General features: G+C 28.5%; 1 long non-coding RNA gene across 1 annotated transcript; it reads left to right on the forward strand.

Annotated features, from left to right (window-relative positions):
- Window positions 1-9,836: 9,836 nt before the first annotated feature.
- Window positions 9,837-11,855, forward strand: LOC116404984. The gene is made up of 2 exons (XR_004218015.1): window positions 9,837-10,390; window positions 10,713-11,855. It is a non-coding gene; the product is annotated as an uncharacterized LOC116404984 (long non-coding RNA).
- Window positions 11,856-13,284: the final 1,429 nt, after the last annotated feature.

Genomic DNA, 13,284 nt, shown 5'->3' on the forward strand with positions numbered 1-13,284 from the left:
TGTTGAACTTGTGATAATCACTTTTCTTTCAAATATCCAAACACATAACTTGTTTTTTTTAAGTAATAGATAACAATTTTAGAAATAATAACTTTATAAAAAAGTTATAAATATAACAAAGTTTACCAATCGTTGACTTCTATCTACAGATGTCTAAGGGGTGAGGTGGGGCTGGAGATGTCACTCCTTGTTTCCATCCCCACCCTCTATCACATTCTCTGCCTATCGTCTTCAAGAATCATCTTCATGAGGTTGCATTGAGAAAAAATTAACCTTGAAATAAGCTTTCTAATTTGCAAAACTATTTGCTCTTTTAGACATCATTCTTACAAATTCAATCGTTACATCTACACGTTCCACTAGCACTTGGAAATCTCTCATTTGCAAATCATCATCAACCACCATTTGCATGAAATTTTCTTGAATAACTCATATTCCTACCCTATCTTCTCACTTGAATTTTGAAATACAGTGAGGTGAGATAGTGTAAGGAATCAACATAATTTTTCAGTATCTCATATTCTTCAGAGTGTTTGGTCATCTTCACATGTAGGCTATCAACAGTTTGACATAAAGAATGATTGGGTCCTTCCAATTCTATTATCTGTGTTTTCCATTTTTCAATTGATGTATTCAAATCATTGGTAAGCTCGAGAAAATATTCTTTCCCACTTTCGAAATCTTTAATATTTTTATCTTGTGACTTCATTGTTGCCTGTAATTTTGCCTTTAAATTTTTTTAAATTTCTATTTGCTTTATTCATTCACATCATCTCACTATCTAACACATCAAAACTCTTTTCTAACTTATCTCGATTTCTCAAAAAACCTTTGGTCTTTTCGAGTTCTTTCTACAAATAAGTCACATGATTAATCCATTGACTCGTCTCCTTATAAACTCTCTTGTTCTCTTGCTCTAACAGTCGATTTTTCTCTTATAATTTTATGCTCTTCTCAACCCACTGATTTGATTGTTGAAATACTGTCTCTTCTACCCTTTCAACTACCTTCTTAACGTAAAATCTATCACATTCTTCCTTTTGTTTTCTTTTATCTTCCTCACAAATTTCCATATGCATACTACTTGATGTTTTTTTCCATGACAATCTTCAAGATTGTATGAAAAGTCAAACTCCCATAGATTGTGAGTTGGTGGTATAAACTGTTTGAGTCACATTTAACGCAAAACTAACATGGTGTGTAGTTAACACCTTCACACGGTCTCAACAAAGGCACACTATGAAGATATCTATATCTATATATCAACTGCCTTCAAAGGTATCCATAGAGCCTTCCATTTGACATTTTCAAAATTTATTGTTGCAAAGAAAGACACCCAAGCCTCCATCCTTGGATATGTTGCATCCAAAATTGTCATACCAAACTCACTAACTTTGTTGTGCATTAAATTCCATGGGCTGCTGAAATCTACCCTTGGGCACTTAAACTTTACCGAGTTTGATATGACTGTGTATCCAAATATATAATAACGGAACACAAAAAATCACTTTTCTTTCACCTTTATTTCTACAATAATTAAGGGATCGAAAAGTTTCTGTCAGTAAAGGTATAATAGGATTGACTCATCGTTCTATGTCTAAAAATAAACTGATCACTTTTCCTTCAACATAACCTTTTGCCTTAGGAAAAATTTACCGCTCCATAAATGCACAATGCGAAGAGAGTGAGACCTTTGTCTTCATCAATGTAATTTTGTGTCATCTTTATTTGATAATTAAATGACGCATTCTCCTCACCACCTTTAACTATTATATGTTTTGAATTTCTGTGGCATGGACAATTTCTAAAAATTTTGACAAAGTCATTTTTGTTGTTTGCTTAGAGTTGAAGAAATAAACAATTTTCGTTTCTTTTTCAAGCATGCTAAGCATAGTCTTATATTCTTCTATGGTTGGCAATAAATCATACAACCTAAACATGAAACAACAATATGCTGGATCCCAAAATATAATTATGGCTTTTAAGGCAAAATAATCCATTGTTGTACATCAACTCTGTTATATGTCCATACTTCTTTGAGAACATAAATCTTCGTTGAGGTGTCAATGGTTTCTAATTCATCTTTAGTTCTGCAAAATTGTTTTGTGTAAAAGAGAGTTTGGCACTTGGGTAGTACTGATAGTAGGGGTGTGTAAAAAATATTTGAAAACCAAACAATTGACAAACTGAACCGCAACTAAATTGAAACCAAACCAAAGCTAAATACATGTGGTTCAACTCAGCTTGTGTTAAATTGAAACCACTTCTTTATTTGGTTTGATTCGATTTAAGAAATTAAACGAATTCTAAAACCGAACCATATCAATTTACTTTTTAAAAAATAATATATATATATATATATAGTATAACTTACCTAGGCAGAACTCGAATGGCATAAGCAGACGAAGACAACACCCTCCAGCACGTAAACCCTTATTTTCATTCTAAAAGTTGAAAAAATCATGTTTCTAATTCTTATATTGGTTTAAAATTTTGTATATTGTAGGCACTGGCTAGGTAGAATATCGACAATGTTTGAAACTTCTATATATTTTGTACTTAATTACTGTACAAATTAATTTAATCTATGTTTGTAATTTTGTAGAACTTTTATTTATGTATAATGTTCATAAAGGATTTTGATTCTAATATTATTTATAAGTGGTTTAGTTTCAATTCGATTTGACATAGTTGAGCGGTTTTAGTTCGATTTCAGATGAAATCTTTTTTGCATTTTGCGGTTTTAGCTTCAAACCGAAGCGAACCCCTACCCTGGACACCCTTACTTGAACTTAATAGAAGAATTGTTTATGTTATCCTCAAATATCTTTGACACATTTAAGAACATCACATGACTCATCAAACTTAGATTCAAAACATAAATGCATTGACATATGGGACATCTTGGTGTTTCACCATTGTTCCTTCTTTTTGTCCAATTATGTCAAAGAGAAAGAGAACAAATAAAGTCATTTCACTTTACACAAAAAAAAAAATAAGTAAAAAGAAAAAGTTTTCAGGTACTTTATGAGAGTTGTAAGGAAGGTAAACACTACTCTCCCTATTATTTTTTAAAACATTTATTTAATTTTAGAAAATGTAAATATTATCCTCTTTAAAGTCTAAAACCTAATATTGGGGAAACCAACGTAAATAATAACTTAAAGCAAACTTTCCTTACATAAAAAATATAAAAAATAAAGAAAATACTAATGATTGAACCCTTCTTTTTAAATAGCAAAGGAAATGTGTATGATTTCAAATTTTATAGAAAAATGTAAAACTTTTGTTCTTTTAGAAAAAGAAAAAATGGAGAGTTTGACTTTTAGATGAATATAATACCAACGAAAGATATCACAAATTGAACAAATATAAATAGAAAATAAAAGAACATCCAAAATATGTCAAAAAGAAAATGTCATGGCCAAGATAGCTTTCAAACTTATTCTAATGTTATTGTAAGAAATAACATAAGAACTCATATGAGCGAGAATTTTTCATGTGCTTGGATGAGAGTTGAAACCCCAACTCTACTCCATCCTCAATTCTAGTCCTATAAGGTTGTAACCCGGGTAAAGAACTTATGATCGGTGTGTACGATGCACGATGACATATTTAAAAAAATGTACAAATAACACTGTTCAAATATTCCATATAAATCAAGTAAAAAAATAATTAAGTGAATATACAAATTATAATAGAATAAAAATAAAAGATAAAAATGTAACGGCTCGACTCTCTTACACATTTTTGAAGTCTTCAGTGAATTCGACAAGCTATCACAACGTGATAAGAACACGGAACAGCCTGCGTCCTCATTATTTAATCTTAAAATAAATAGGTTCAGAATTGCCATATTAAAGCATGATTGGTCAAAAAAAAAAAACATTGGTCACATAAATTCGGATTTAGGTTCGAAAAGTTGTGTTAAAAGAAGGTATTAGGACCCTACAACACCCATAAAAATAGTTATCAAATTTTATTTTTTAAACTAAATTACAAATGTTGATAGGAGCCATTAAAAAATTAGAGTTTATTTTGATTTCAAACGATGATTTCATTCCCTTCGAGAAAATATTAAAATATCAAACTCTCCATTGTATGGTTTCATGAAAATTTTATGTATCTAAAAAAAATTAGTAAATTTTGGTAAAAACCTTGCTTAATCTCATTTTAAAAAATAGACTTGTTGATATTTTTTTAAGACAATTAATTAAATAACTTAGTGAGAAATTTTTGTATATTTATAGAATTTAAATCATAAAATCCATAAAAGAAACATAAACTTAATTTTTTATATTCATATAAAACCAAAAAAAACAAACAAACAAACGAATTTTTGGTATCCTTATGTACTTATGGAAATTGAAAAAGAAATAAATAATAATAATAAGAGAAAAATTAACACCATTCTAATATACATGAATTCAAATTCAACTTATATGAAATGTATTAAATCTTTAACTCATATAACCTAAATTGCTACATGATATTACATGAACGATCCAAATTATTAATAAATTTTATAAAAGTCCTAAATAGACTAGTATATTACATAAATGTAGGCTCAAATTACTTTAATACCATTTTATTATTTAATTGATTTATAACAAATATCTAAATGAAAAAACGTGGATATAGTTTTGGAAAGAAGTGGGCCAAATTAATTTAATATCAATTTATTATTTAATTTAATTGATTTATAACAAATATCTAAATGGAAAAAATGGTGGATACCGTTTTGGAAATAAGTGGGCCCAAAATAATTTAATACAAATTTCTATTATTTAATTGATTTATAACAAATATCTAAATGGAAAAAATAATGAGATAGTTTTGGAAAGAAGTGGAAAACTTTTCATGCTTTCCTTCACGAAAATTGTCTACTCCTTTCAACGTGGATTACGATTTTTACTTCAAAATTTTAGAGAGTTCGGAGGTGAAGAAGAAGACAGTCGACGACCGACAAATACAAAACTTCTCGAACATAATCTAGTTAAAAACTTGAGTTAGTATTGTATATATTCAACACATATGAAACATTAGTATATTATGTATTTTAGATATTCAATTAAATAGTCAATCAAATGAAAATGTAGTTTTGAATGTGATACATTTTAGGGTTTATTGAGATTTCGCGGTGAAAAGAAAACTTTGATGGCCAAAAAATACAAAACTTATCCGACAGAATCTAGCTAAAAATTTTGTGCTTAATATTATATATATTCAAAAAAACTGAAACATTCGGTATATTAGGTACATTTTAGATTATATTCAAAACATATGAAACATTTGGTATATTAGGTATATTTTAAATATTCTATTAAATAGACAAACAAACGAAAATTTTGTTTTGAATGTGATAGATTCTAGAGTTTATTAAGAATTCAACGTTGAAAAAGAACGGTCATCTATCAAAAAAATAATAGAACTATATGTAGTATATATATATTGTATATAATATGAGGTATATATATACTAAAACATAGAACATAACTATTATAGATTGCGGATATATTAAAGTATAATGTAATCAAATACATTTATAAAGGAAAAATATGTATGTATGATCATGTCGTTTACTACTGTTTTAGTAATATTTATTCTACAAACAAAAAATTAAACACAAATTTGTAGAATTATGTATAAGGTATTATTGTATATAATATGAGGTATATATACTAAATAACATATAAAATTCAGTGTATATTTATTAGTGAAAGGTTTTATATCAATTTGTTTATGTTTTTATTTAAATATTCATATCTTATGTGGTAAATAATACGTTATGTTTGAAATAATATTGATTATGTATTAAAGTGTTTATGGCTACAGGAATATGAATAAGAAATAATTATGATGAGTATACGTAATATATGTCATTAAAACATTAATTATTTTATAGTATATGTAATGTTGAGAAAATTGGTTGATGTTTTATATGGTATACATCATATAAAACATCAACTAAAAGTATTATATCTCATGGGTAATATATAAAACTAACATAAATGTAAATAAGATGTGATATATATATAATAAATCACGTATACAAACTATTATATAATGCGACAATATTATAAAACTAGTATAATCATAAATAATATGTGATATATATTTATAAAATCATATCAGAATAACATTAAAATGAGGGATATATTGTTAATATATACAATGAACTAATCAGGTAGTTTTGTTGTTTAACTATTTAATTTTAAATGGGTAAAAGAACAAATGACTTACGGTGGACTTTATCGTAGCTTCAGGTGATGGAGAATTGTATATGCCGACGACTTATTCAGATTATACATCTTACGGTTATGAAAAATTTAAATACAAATTGAGAAAAGAAATAAGAAATTCGAATTTTATGATTGAATATGTAAAAGCTTCAAATTCAAATGATAGAGAAAGCTTCCAATTTTAAATGTTCACCCATAAAAGCCATTAAAAATAATGGAGTTTATTTTGGTTTCAAATAGTAGGAGTTTAATGGAAAATTTATTTATCTAAACAATTAATAAATTTCAAGGAAAACATACTCATCCATTTTAAAATATAAAATTTTTGATATTTTGTAGTATGATTGTATGATTGTTATCTAATTGTTATTGATACCAATTGTAATTTAGATTTTTTATTTAATATTGATTGTAGTATGATTGTCAATGATTATGATACCATTGTTATTTGATTGGTCTCTAATAAATATATGATATTGGTTGTTAATAATATGGATTGTTGTTTGTTTCTTATTTGATATTTATTGTATGTGTTATCTAATTTATTAATATCTAAAATAGGTTGACAATAATAGTGATTGTTATCTTATTACTATCTCATTATAATTATATACGCGTTTGTTTTAGACTACTATTTCATTTTTTTATTTCGTATAAAATAATTATAACAATAATAAAGAATAAGAATGAAGTAAATCCACTTAAGAAAACGAGAAAAATAAAATAAAAGATGAAATTCTCTCACAGCTCTCTCTAACCAATGAAATTGAAATTAATTGATTTATTATAACTATTTTCAAATTTTAAAAATTTTCCTTCCACAAATTATCACATTTAAATTTATTCAAATTCATCTTAATTTTCTATCTCCCAACTATTCACATTTCTTATCTCTTTCAACATTTCAAATTATTCATTATCAAATCTCGGTTATAAATATCTCATTATTTTTTTTATTCATGTTCACAAGTCACACCAAAATGACAAGGGTGTAGAAGAAATTAAATTCATGCCTTTTCTATTCTGTTCTTTTTTTATTTTATTGTCTATTTTTTTATATAGAAGCATGCTTATGTTTATTCCTTCATTTATAAGTTTTTTTTTAATACACAACATAGGTTGGAGAAACTTGAACCATCAACTTCGTGGTTGACATGTACATATGTCTATGCTCTTTATGTTTAAATCATGTAATATCGATAATCATTTTTTAATGTAACCATGGGAGCTTTTCTCATATTTTTTTCTTCATTTAATTTTTTTTATTAAAACTATTTTATTAATGAAATAGTTGAATGACTTATAATTTGATTTTGTTATAACAATGTAAATATTATTGTTGAAATTTATTAAGTATAAATAAAGTTAATAAAATGTGTAAAGCAAGAAATATTAAAGTCTTTTCTTTAACTTTTTACCTACAACATCGTTGAAATAGATTATGTATGTTTTACCATTTCATTATAATTTTTTTAGACTTACTTTAGTGGCAATTTTTATTATTCACATAGATTTAATATTTGTGGTCATTTTCACATTCAACAAGATAGAAGCTACATTTTTAGCTTTTCATCTCCTTATTAAAAAAAAGAGGTTTTGATCTCGTAACTAATATTAGTTAATGCTCTATGTTATTAGGGTCATAAGGTAACTTTTCCATCTTCCATAATTGATATTGTAATGTTATATGTTATTGCCAACTAACAACATTTCGTCCATTTTAATTGAATATATAGATTAAATAGATTAAATGGTTAAATTTGCAACGTATAAGCTCAAGATGTTAAGAAATAAAATTTAAATTGTGCAAACAAATCAAATTCAAATTCAAAGATACATTCGAAAGATACAATGCCATCTTTTTAATGAATAAATTCATTTTTCCACTCATTATTAAAATGCGTGTTCGAATTTCACAAAATTAGTTAAATTAAAACTATAATTTTTTCGTGTGTGATTTTCATGTGCACGGGTTGATTACTAGTACACAAAGTGGATCTTTTCATATATATATATATATATAGGAAAAATGACCCAACTATTTACAAATACATCATGATAAAAAAAAAAAATCATTTTACTATTTCATGATTTTGCTATATTTTAAAATATTTTCATGTTACAATAATTTCTATATATAAAATTTAATTATGTGTTTAACAGAGAACGGTTGTTAATTAAATGGATACAAAATTAACGTTTTCTTCTCTAAAGAAATAATTAAATTTAGAAAAAAGATAAAACATATACGAAACATATGGACTAAAAAATTGAAAGTTAATGAATATATTAGAGAGTGTTGGACAGGAAGTTTAAAATAAGATTTGGACAAAATTTAGGTGATGAAATTTGAGGTGAAGATCAAAGGGGCCGTAGCTACCATCTTCCTAGCTACATCAATGGACGACTGAGCCAAAAGTAGGTTTACCCTACTTTCTGTTAAATAAATATGGTCCCATGCTGGTGCTACATCCAAAAACTTTCCTACCTTTACTTCTTCCTCTACCCCAACCCCTACTAATTATTTTAGGGTTAGGGTTGAAGATAATTGAGGAGTACTTGGCAGGAGCAAAGTCGCATGGGCAGTGAGGTGGTTATGTATTGTATATTGGTGTTATCTGATGGGCCTGGCGTTTTACTCCATAGAGATGGGCCCCATGTGCTACTTCATCTCCCAGATATTTCCTGTCCATTGAAGCTACGTGTCCAAGGGGTGAGCCTGGGGATGATTACAAATACAATACAATTATGAGAGGTTTTTGTCTTCAGAAAATATCAGTTTATTCGAGTGGAGTGTGGTTTGATCTCTACCTCTTTATCCTATCCCTTGTAAGGAAGTTAGAGTTTTAGAAGAATAGCTTTAGAGTTGGGGAGTCTTCTGTTACCTCTAAGTTTACAGAATTACCACTAAATTTTTTAATCTATGGGAGAAGTCTTCTGTTTATAGAATTTTAGGTGAGCTTTGTGATTTTGGGTTTAATTAGTCCATTAACATGAACCTTAGATGGCCAAAGGGGTGATCATCAGAACTATTTTTCATTTGAAGAATGTCTAAATGCTTAGATTTTTTTTTATTTATCTAATCTTAAATGAACAGATCTACCCTTCTGAAATTAAATATCTAAAACCAAATTCTAACAAAAACAGAATTTAAAACAAATCGCTACAATATAAAGTACTTAAAACAAAAATCCAACTCATTAGAATAACCAAATGAATTAAAACAAATTAAATCTAAAATATGATGGCTTACAAAATCGAATTTGAAAGTGTTTCTGTAGATGATAAAAGAAATATATCCAACGGCACTAGAAAAAAAGTAAAGAAAAAGAGAAATTATAGAAAAATAATTGAAACTATACACAAATATATAGTCCAGCTGAGAAAAAAAAGCTAGTTGTAATAAATTTTGTTCCTTTGTATACCATCACCATTTAGAGAGCTACCATAAACATATATCTCAATCAGTCAGATTAATTTGAAGTTGAGCAAACGGAGAGTTGTATTTGTCTGGGGGCAATCAAAATAGTGGGAATGCCTTCTATGGCCTCAAATCTACCCCAGATATCAGTCACATTTGATGGTGTGTTTTGTTTAGACGTATAAATTTGTAAGCACCAAACAAGTACGGCATTTTTTGTTGGGATTTAATTGAATTATTTGGAGTGGTCGAAAGAGAATGAAAAGACGAGTAGTCTGTTGCAATGTGTGTACCTTGAGAAGCCACGTAGCTAGGGAACTGCAACACGTAAAGGTGATTTTCTTTTAACCTTTTCTCAATCGATCTTCAATTTGTTTTGTTTGTGTTCAATTGATCAATGGAGATATTTTCTTTAAAATTACAGCAACTAAACTCTGTAATGTAATGGCAGATTACAAACATGCAAAAAAGAAAGAAGAAGAAGAACGCAACTTATTAAAAGACTCTTCTGATTTCCTTTGTTGACATGAACTCGAATTTGAATTTTGGTTGCTACTTAATTCAAAATCAAATTTGGAGTTGAATTGAATTTCTATCCAAGAGACTTGTACTGAATTGAGAGACAGAAAGAGATGGCAAAGAAGAGGATTTGGAAATAAAGTGGGATCCATCTTTCCTTTTCTTTTTCTTCTTTTGGATTCCCTTTTCAGACTTCTTTCCCATCTAGGTTATTTGTCTCTTTCTTTCTTTTTCTTTTCCTCCTCCTCCTTTTATTTCTTCTCCCATATTTTCTTCGTTAATTTCTCTTCAGACTTTTTTACCTTTTACTTCCATTTATCTTTCTTTCTTTCTTTATTTTGTTTTTTCTTCTTCTTGTTCTCGCAAGTTATTTTCTTTAATCGAAATCTTACTTCTTTCTTCTACTGATTTTGGCTAACTTAATCTCCTTTTTTGCATTCGTACGGTTTTTTAATAGTAAATTCAACTGCCACTAATGGGTAAGTCTAAAGGTAAATAATTGTTTTCTAATTAGAGCCATACTTTTACAGGTATGTCAGGGCACATTGTTCTTTGTCAAGCGCTAGTACATGTGTATATGTTGCTGATATGAAGTGGTCATGTAGTAGGTATGTAATAGATACGAACTTCAAGATGGAAAAACAAAAGTGCAATCATCAAACTTGGAGATAGAAAGGAACCATCGAACTTGGATGAAAGAGCAACAATGCAACCCTCGTGAGATGGAGAAGCAATAAAGAAGCAACCAGAAAACTTGGAGATAGAACAGGCAACAGTGGACTTTGAATCTCCCAGATGTGACAAAGCCAGAAAGCCCAGACTTGGTCGCAAGGATGAGGCCAGAAAGCTAAGCCAGGCAAATCGAACTTGATTTCACATATGAGGTGAAGCCAAATGCACCAGACTTGATCTTCCAAGATGAGGCAGAGTAATGTGGATTAGGCTTGATTTTTAAGGATGGGGCAGAACCAAACGGACAAGACTTGATCTCACATATGAGACAGAGCCATGCAAATCCAAAATTGAACTTTGGAGATGAGGTGGAGCCAGGCGGATCGAACTTGATCTTAGAAGATGAGCGTAATCTTGAACACACATATGAGACGGAGATCGACGAATTAGATTTGATCTCACATATGAAACGAAGCTAAGTGGAACAGGCTTGAACTTCAGAGATTAGGCGAAAATAGGAAAGTAAACAGTGTCTTGCATAGGAAGGCGAGGTCACATCATAACTTAGGAGAACTTTAGAGATGAGGCAAAACTAGATGAACTAAAAACTTGATATTAAAGATGAGGAAAGTCAGCAAACCAGACTTGATCTCATGTATAAGGTAGAGTTAGGCAGACCAAGAGCTTGATCTAGCATATGAGGTAGATTTGTTTAAGTTGGTAGCATACTCTCGGATAAAGAGATCAGTTCAAATATATTTTTTTACTAAATTGAACTAAAGTTTCCTACCAGCTATGTAGTTACTTACCAATTGAAGAAAGAGATCAAGTCATTAGGTGTGCACATAAGTCAGATTGGAAAATTATGGACCAACTCAAAGTGTTCGGGTTGGCAAAAAATGAACTTATCGATGAATATATGCAAGTGTTAACCCAACCCCAACCGAACTAAAAAATTTCAAGTTGGGCTGGGTTAGGTTGATTGTTTTTTTTTTTTTTCATCTCTTTCATTTAGATAAATTATCATATTGTTTTTCACTATGTAAGGTGAACAAATTGTCATTCGATGTACAAAATGACATAAATAATGTTATACATTCAAACCTAAAACATAAAACCCTCTCCACTAGATAGAGTTATATATTATATACATAATTGGGTTGGGTCGCGTCAACCCCACCCCTTACTTGTTGTACAACTTGGCTGCACAGCTGCTTAAGCACAATTCGGCTACCGAGCTCAACTTTTTTTTCTCCAATTTTCTAACCCAACCCTACCCAACAAAAAATTTAACACAACCCAACCCTTATGGTTTAGGTTGGGTAATCCGAGGTATCGATTTTTTTCCTTACACTTCATAATGTAGTTTTTAAAAGTTTTTTTTTTATCTCTCCCCTTTTAAGCTCACGTGACTAGGGGCACCATGCAATTTAGGCTCTTGTAAGAGATAATGAGTTTAATTTATATTGAATGTAATTTGAAAGGTTTAAATTTCCTTGGAAAATTAATATTAAGGACCCTTACAAAAATAGCAAAAAAAATTATCATAATAGGACTCGTGTCACTACATTTTCTAAATTGTAAAAGTAGCAAATTTAAAAGTTGATACTTCTATGACTACTATCTGATATTAACAAAATTTTCATATTTGCAATATGCAAAAAATAAGTGCCATAAGCTGTTTTTTTTCTAAATGTTTTTGTCATTTGATGCAACTTTTCTTAATGTATCACCACATAATTTTTCTTAATAATGTAATGTGTGGTGATACATTATAAATAAAATTTATATAATCAAAATTTATTATATAAATTTAGTTTTGGATATGATTCAAAATTAATTTATGAGAAAATAAAATTAATATTTGAATGATTTCAAATATTAATTTGAATTAATGTGTATATGATGGAGTATGAGATAAATTTATATATGAATATAATTCATATTCAAAGTAAATACTAATTGAAGAATTAATTGTTAGTTTATTTTAGTTTAATTTGATTTAATTAAATTAAACATATAGATAGAGATATTAGTTCAAATATGATTTAAATGAATTATTAATTAAATATAATATAATTAATTAAATTAATGTTAATTTAATTTAAATAACTCCCAAAGAGTTATTAAGAGAACATGGAATGCTTCTCACGTACGTATCCTGATCTCTTCTCCTTTTCTTCATCCTAATGAAAAGAGAAGTAAGTATGCAAGAGGAAGAAAATAAAATGAAATCAAACTCTCTGCGTTATCTCTTGAAAGAAAAAAAAATCTCTTTGTATTCATTCCAATTCATTTAAAGTTTCCCCAAACCTTACCTTTCTTAGTTTCCCCAATTCATTTGGATTGGGCGTCTACCTATTTTAAATAATTTTTAGTCTATTTAATATAATGGACAAATGTATAACTAAATTTCTCTGTCGCTATATA

The sequence above is a fragment of the Cucumis sativus genome, chromosome 7, assembly GCF_000004075.3.
Source record: "Cucumis sativus cultivar 9930 chromosome 7, Cucumber_9930_V3, whole genome shotgun sequence".
NCBI lineage: Eukaryota > Viridiplantae > Streptophyta > Magnoliopsida > Cucurbitales > Cucurbitaceae > Cucumis > Cucumis sativus.